This window comes from Athene cunicularia (assembly GCF_003259725.1).
Source record: "Athene cunicularia isolate RWA chromosome 2 unlocalized genomic scaffold, athCun1 chr2_part1, whole genome shotgun sequence".
Lineage (NCBI taxonomy): Eukaryota > Metazoa > Chordata > Aves > Strigiformes > Strigidae > Athene > Athene cunicularia.
In genome coordinates, this window is record NW_020799095.1 from 67,071,043 (window position 1) to 67,079,218 (window position 8,176).

The 8,176-nt window shown below is 37.0% G+C and overlaps 1 long non-coding RNA gene across 1 annotated transcript; it reads right to left on the reverse strand.

The window, feature by feature from the left end:
* Nucleotides 1–702: 702 nt before the first annotated feature.
* Nucleotides 703–7,603, reverse strand: LOC113477024. The gene is made up of 3 exons (XR_003397827.1): nucleotides 7,584–7,603; nucleotides 2,842–2,937; nucleotides 703–797 (listed from the first exon to the last, which is right to left on the reverse strand). It is a non-coding gene; the product is annotated as an uncharacterized LOC113477024 (long non-coding RNA).
* Between the last annotated feature and the right edge of the window lie 573 nt (nucleotides 7,604–8,176).

The following is an 8,176-nucleotide window of genomic DNA, read 5'->3' on the forward strand; positions in this document are numbered from 1 at the left end:
ATTAAAAACAAGATCTGCATCAAAAGATTTTAATTGTACATAATTTGTGCTTTCTATCAGAGAAAAAACTTAAAGGAAGGGTTCTTATGCTGCTGAAAGAGCATTAATTATTTTGGCAATAGTATAACATGTTAAATTTGTGTCAGCCTCTAATTAGAAATGTGACATTTGATTTGAGGGTTAGTTTGTGTGATATATGACAAAGATTTTGTAAGCGAATACTGCTTTTACATGCCTCCAAACAGAAGAAGGGTCTCTCTTCAGGATGTCTCTCTTCAGGATATTACCTGATACTCTCAAGACATATTCCATTAGATAAGCATTAGATTTTTTAAATATTTAGGTTGATATGTACGATCAAAAAAAGTGAAACTTGCAGTGTTAAAAGTACATTCATAATTATCTTGTCTTTACCTCTTAGAGGCTTTACATATTTTAGATCAAGTTGTGTGGGGTTCAGAGTTTGCACATGACCACACTAAAATTTCACTAATACTTTCAAGTTACTGTTGCTGGTTTAGGAAGAACATCTCTCATCTTCTTGTAGTGCATATAGATGTCATCAATAGCTACACACAGACAAAAATGCAGAGGTTTTTAAAACTATTTTTTAAACCAATTTAGTTTATAATTTGGATAAAAGTACAAGACAGTTGCTTATTGTAGATCTTGCCATAGTTTAAATATATGATACACTTTCATTAGAAGATTGAATACAGGAGAAGCTCGTACTGCAGGCCAAAGATGTTTTGTTAAATCACCAAAAAGGAAACCGCTCAAACTTCAGTAAACAAACCCTGTAATTGTTCAAAATTTTTCCTTTATACGCAGCTACAGTTCCACTCGTTCTCTTGATAACTGTTGCTTGCCCATCTCTGGCTCTGGCTGAAGTGTCTTTCCTGATCTTTTCAGTTTCTTCTCCATTTGCACTATTCTGGGTTTATATCTCCTTTTGTCTGAGTATTTGTACCCAGCTGGCTAAAAATGTGAGGAAAGAGCAAAAAATTTCATTCCTCCCTAATTACTTTCAGCTATCTTAAAAGATTATTTTTAGGATTTCCAAAGAGTAAGGTATATTCAGATATCAAGCTTCTTTTTATTTGCTTTTTAAATTGCATTCTGATTATCTCCTTGTTACCCTTTCTTCTCTCTAGATCTGCCCCTTTTCTAGAACCTTCTTTGTCTTCCTCTTCATATTCCTGTGCTTTACATACTACCCTATATGATTTTTCTCTTACACGATATATATCCATATTAATTACTCCTGTATTTAGCATACCCTTTTAACTTCTGTTTCAGAAAGAACTCTAGTTATAACAAGTACCTATGAGTTCTGTTTGAATGTTTGAATGGCTGTGTTGTGATGAACTGAGAAAAAATATTCTAAAAAAGGAAGATTGTGCTTTGGCTGATATATTATATTGGTTGCAAATCACCATGTGTTGTCCAAATGACTGATCTGTGCAATTGTGTGTTCAGGCAAAATGCACATGTAGTTTAGTAAGAGCTTCAAACGAGTCTGGGTTGGAGGAAATAGACCCATGATATTAATGACAGTACTTACTGGAACACAGACAAGTTATGCATTTCTTTTGTCTGCTACATATAGGGATAGAGATTTAGAAAAATAAGAGGCAGTTCATGGATAATGAAGTTTATCAACATATGCCAGATCTTCCTTAGAAGACTTATTTAAAACTGCTAATGGATAGGAATCATGCCTTCTTCCCGGCAAAAGCTCTAGAAATTGTAGCAGTCACTTGTAAGCATTGTTTTGGAAAAATTACCTCATATCTCACAGGATTTGAGGGCTATGTAATAGTGTTTGTATGTGGAGGCAAGTGGTTTACTTTCTCTCTTGTCTTTTTCAGCAAGGAAATACATGTAGAGGACAAAGCAACAAATGTGCATCCTCCCGTTCAATAACACTTCCTTGACTTTAAGACCATTGTGTATACAGTACAGCCAATAGACAGAGCCAGCAAAGTGTGCCAATGCCTTATCTCTCTGCTAAGCTCATCCAGGGTGTTTGATGAAGCGCACTCAACAAGAAAGAACAGTGAAGATAAGGATGAAGTGCTTCCACCCTTCAAGGTTTGCAAATCCCTTTCCATGGGACTGTGGAAACTGCAGAGAGAAATCCTCTCTCCCTCCTCCCTCATTTTGTTTTTTAGTGCAAGACATTTTCATTTCCCTGTGGAAAAGAGGGATAGTTTTATATCTGGATCCAGTGTGAAATACTTTATTGATTTTAAAATTAAAGGTTTCTGTGTTGACAAGTCCAGAAAACTATACATCTGTACTTCATAGTAAAATAGTGCAAACTCAGTGAATTAAAGATGCCAATTGTTCCTAAAACTCCCTGTAAATGTTTCTTTGCAAACATGCATATAAAACAGTGACAGGTGTTGGATGAAAGGCAGTGTTGCTGCTTGATCTTGGCAGTCAACATTAGAATAATGTACAGCTCAATAGCATACTAACATTTTCATAGACTATGATTACCATTTCTTATCATAACAAAAAAATTAAAATATGTAACAATGGAATACAAGGTGCAGAAAGAGTATTACTTTATCAACTACCTGAAATGCTAAGTGGAGCTGAGTTAAACTTTTAGAAACATAAATCACATCTGTCAGACTTAAGTAAATCTCTGCAAATATTTGCTTTCCTTTAAGCTTCAATTATAATTTTAAAAATGTTTCTAATGCTGATCATCTCTTTGATAGATGATGTAGGGCATGTAAATGCATTTGGCAGTGATCTGAATATTTGTACTTGAGATATTGCAGCACATCTAAAAGAAAAGTGAGGTAGAGCAGAGAGCAACAATATTACCCATATTCTATCAAAGCTGTCAACATTTGGCACTGGCACTTGTGCTGCTCTTCCATCGTGGGCCTCTGGCAGCTGCTGTTCATAACACACCTCTAGCTGAAAAGATTGATACCAAGCTTCATTTAAATAAAATAACTTTCTTCCTGAAAAATGGTTGAAACATACTTAATCATGAAACGGAAATGTCTAGACTGTGTGTCATGTTCATGATGTTGAAAAATGGGCCATGTTGTGCAAAAACTATATGAATGTTCTTTATGGGGTTTTTTTTGGGTTTTTTTGTTTTTTTTTTTTTTCAGTTGGATCTGATGTAGAAGCTAGGGTTGCATATCAGGACTTGCAGTCACACTTTAAAGCATTAACTTAGCTTGTGGTCCAAAATAATTTCAGAACTTTATTAAGTTGTTTCTGTGAAATAAAGTTGCCTGGAAATAAAAGTCAAGTGGAAAGTAAATGAGGCAGATCCCAGATCTTCTATATTATGTTTTCTATCAGTAAATACTGATAATATATTCTGCTGTATTGTGTTCAGTAAATTATTTACTTTCAATAATGTAAAAGAATGAGGTTTCCATCAGAGGGAGAGACAATAAAGATGTAAGTAATAACATTATAAAAATCACAGAAAAAGTTAAGATATACAGCAAAATATCCAGCAGATGGAGCTTTTTACCTCTAAAATGTTTTGGTTTATCACAATAAATGTAACTTTAAGGTGGCTGTAAAGATGTAGTCCAAAACTAAATATAAAAATTACAACAAAGATTGCACCAAAGCCAACTAAGACAGTGTCATGATTAAAAAACTTAGTCTGATTTTAAAGACGCTTGTTACCTGCTGTACTTCCCTTAGTAAGGTAGCTAATAATGCAAAAATAAGTGTATTTGATAAGGAAATAGTAGTCAGATGGACATTGGTATAGTTTCCCCTCTGTGGGTTTTTTGTGTGTGGTTTTTAGGGTTTTTTATATCTAGATTTGTACATTCAAATGAAAAGTTGTAATTCTTAGTGATTTCTGTAGATTTTAGTACCAGAGAACACCAAGTCATATTTTCTGAGATTTCAGAAAGACATAATGAATGCTGAGTTGAATATATTAGAGAAATGTTTTCAGAGACTCTGCATGGAATTAATTAGCTTTGATTTCTGGTGAGGAGATATCGAGGAGAGAAAAAAGGCTATATCAATTAAGTGTTTATTAAATGATTATAATTTGAAATTAATATTTTTGAGGAAAACTTTAGACAACTTGAGAATAGGCTAATATGTCCATATTTCTACAGTAGAATGGTATTTGAACTAGTCTTTACTTTCAGTGAAAGATGACGTTTACCCTGTTATATATAGAGCCTATTTTTCTAGAAAGCTTGAACAGTGGGGTTATGGTAGAAAGTTTACTTGGAGGAGAAATAGGTGGGTTTTTTTGAAAGACATGCTTTGCAAACCAAGGGAAAGTAGTTATTGCACCTTCTTATTTATATTCCAGGGCCATATTCAATCATTTCCTCTGTGGTATTTTGGATTCAGCTTCAGATGCTTGAAAAGATACCTAAACCTCAGCCTGTCTTAACAGAATTCCACCTGGGGTAGGCATAAACCTGAAGACCTTTTATCAAGTTTCTAAGTCAGACCTAGATATTGGTAGGTATTAAAGACCTCTTATGCAATAACAGAGTTCATTAAGAGTGACAAGAACTCAGTGGACTGAGGATGTGATCTGTGAAATGCAAAGACTAGGTTTGATTTTGGTGGTGGTTGATTTGAAATGATTTTAAAAGAAAAATCAGTGAAAAAGAATACAATTTATCTTGCTTCTCCCAGTGATTTTGCATTAATGTTGCACAAGTATCTTTGAAATCTGGTACTTTTGGAATAGCGTTATATACAATTCAGGGTCTAATTGCATTAAATCCTGAGTACTTCAGGATTTCTGCACGTATCAGACAAGCTTTCATTCTGTTTCATTCAGAATGTCACTGTAGAAGTCACAGGACAGATCTTTAGACCCTTATTAACAACCCAGGTTTGCACTGGAAAACTGAAGAGAAGCAGGGGGTATTAGCTGGGATATAGTGTGCCTTCAAATCTTGTGAAACAGAGCAGATTCAGTCCGGTTCAAATTAGCAAAATGACTTTCCTACTGTCTGTGCCTATCAGCATAGCTGTGTTTTAACCTGTTTCTGGCTTTTAAGCCATATATTGCATATTTACAGGCCGGAAGCCAAGAGAAGGGGGACACATCCCATTTGGAAATGGGATGACTTATGAGTAATTTCAGTAAATGACAAATCATCTCTGATTTTGCCCCCATCCCCAAGTTTCTTGTGAAGATATTCATGTCCTTGTAAGTACAGTGTGCTTTCACCCAGGAGCACAAACCAAGTACATTCAGAAATGCATTGAAAATTCAGGTTTTCTTTAGGACTCCATTTCATGAATATGCTTCTCTTGGCATTAATTCACATGTGATCATTAATGCCTTTAATGTTCCTTTTTGAACATCTAAATCCCCCTTCAGGAAATGGGAATTCCTCCTGACCTTCAAAACCACCTCTTCCTTCCCAGAAAGCTATTATTCTCTCTCTAAACTATCACTCCTCTCTCTGTCTTTTCTTCCCCTCTTCCCATTCTTTGCTTTGTCCATAGACAACTGTTGCTGCACTGATGGAGAACATATTTCAATATATTACCATGGGGCAGACTAGCATCTTGAGGAAATCCCATGTGTGTGTCTGTTCCCGGTGTGAGGCCAGGCAACCACAGAGGGAGGCTGTGCTTGTTGAGCCCCTCCCCAGCAGAGTTCAGGAGAAGATTCTGCAAAGAGTCTTCCTTGTTCTGGTGCTGTTGGGCATGGCAATAATGGGACACAGTGGACAGCATAGGGATTAGGTTCAGCAAAGAAAGGGCGACTGAAGGGAACGTTCTCTGTTTTGGAGTCTTTTGAGGTCAGCAACAGAGGTACAGATGTTCAGGCCAAGCAGCCATGAGACCTCTCCTCTCTAATTCCTGTTCTTTCATGGCCCTTTATATCAGAGTGTTGTCAGAAATCGACAGAGCAAGTGCTTTGAAGTTTGCAGGGAAAGATGCAGGCTAGAAAGACAAGAAAGCTGGACTTATCAGTTGGAACTGGAAATATTGTACAAGGTTTCAGGCATCCCTGAGGCCTGTGCTTTCAAATCGGAGAAAGAACAGCTCCACATGAATGAACAGGGGCTGGTTGTACTCCAGAGTAGGAGAATGGGCTCCTAAGGTTCTCTGAATAAAAGGGAAAAAGAAAAGGAGGGAATGCTGCTCATAAACACTGTTTTGTGTGCTGTGGAGTTCAGCTCTCTCCTACCAGTTCAGAGTAGGGGATTGTAGCATGACATGATGGAGGTTAAGGTGAGACCAGAGGGCAAACTACATAGCCATAGGCATAAAAGTGTCTGTCTAAATGCTTTTCTCAGGACCTTCCAACACCAGATCTCAATAGTAGTGATGGCAGGAGAGTGGGTCTTCGTGCCATATTGCTGAATGGGGTAGGATGCTTTCAACAATTTCTCTTGACATGCATTGAAGGAGAGAGGATATGCAAAGCATATCATATTAACAAATGTCCTGTTTGCAAAAAGCATCACCAGATGCAAGGGATAGATAAGAAGGAGAGATGGATGTTAAAGGAACTGCTTATTCATATTATTAACTCATAAAACAGCAGAAATGTAATTGCTTAGAAAGCATGTGACATATTTATTGTTCACATTCTCACTTTGCATGTCTTCTTTATTACTTGGTACAACATTATATATATATAATATTCTAGATGTTTTGAAAAGAAACCATGCATCAGAAAATCTAACCCTGATGGTATATGTGCTTCAGACAATATCGTTTTATTACCAGCCTCTGAAAAAGAAAATGCAGAATTGGGTCAGCAACCCATTTAAATGACTTTACAACACACTCAGTGGTGTACTTAGATGAAAGAAATGCAATTAACCTGACTGCTAAAGTTAACTGCAGTAGGTTGTTTCTTACATGATGGAAATACGCACACTGTAGCTAGTTGTATTTTAGTGATGCAGTGGCATTAAATAACTTTCATTTTATGGAGTGGACCTACATTTTACCTGGTTTGGTTTGGTTTATGGAAACCTGCAATTCAAAATACTTAATTATTTCTTAGTATGACTGCAGGTGATATTTAACTGAAAGCAACCCACACAAAAACAAGCTTGTGAAGCTATAAAGGGATCATAATAATGCAGATATGGTAGTTAAGGCTTAGTGCAAAACCAGCTCAAAGAAAGTAGCATTGTAATTTAAAATAACATCTCATTAGCTGGTTTAATTATTCATTGCCAGCTATAATTGATTTTTAAAGCTGGAAACAGAGACACATAGCTGTTAGGAAAAAGAAAGTATTTTTACATTTGGTAAGTTGGACACAAGATGAAGGTTTTCTTGGTAGAGCCTAAGATTCTGGCTCGATTTCTTAGCTACTTTGAATTATACTGATTATTCTGTATTTGGTAATTAAGTCAAATAGCTACAGTAAATATTGTATCTTTCTGTAACATTTCCTTAACTTTTCCTTATTATTAGCAGAAATAATTTAAAAGTAACTGTTCTTAAGACTCCTATTTAGATAAGCAGTTTACTAGGTGATGATTTAATGCATAATATGCTTCTTTCTTTCATCGCAAACATTCTGACAGAGAGTTATCATCAATCCTCTGTCATGTGGTAGGATGTATACATACCTGTCAGAGACCATAGTACATAGAGCTTGCTGCTTGGTAACACAGAACAAAAAGACCATCTGTGAGAGTTGAGAAACCAGGCCTGTGAAAAACTAAGACAAACAGCCTGGGAAAGCAAAAGTTGAGGCTGATTGAAAATATGCCTCAAACACTCGCAAGACAAAACCATGAGTCACAGGGTGCTTTCTATGGAGGCCGAAGCTAATAAGGCTGCCCGATGCAGCTGGGGGAGAGAGCCCTGTGGAGATGGGACAGCTCTGCCCTGGGGCACCTGGGCAGATTTCAAGGGCCATGTGTCCAGTGAATGAACTTTGCTTCATTATCCACGAAATGCATATTAAACTTGACACCCCTCAATATGCTAATGAAGGCTGACATGATTATGCTAGTGACATCATCCCATGGAACGAACACCTTACCCCTCCCCGTACATGGGATACGTAGGTCTGTGGGTTGACCTAGGGGACGGACCCAAGGAAAGTGGGTATAAATCAAAGGGGAGAAGAAAGGGCTCTCTCTCTCTCTGCCCCTCTCCCTGTCCCCCTCCCCGGCCGTCTGGAGAGAGCAGTGAAGCGAAGAAGACGGATGCCAGC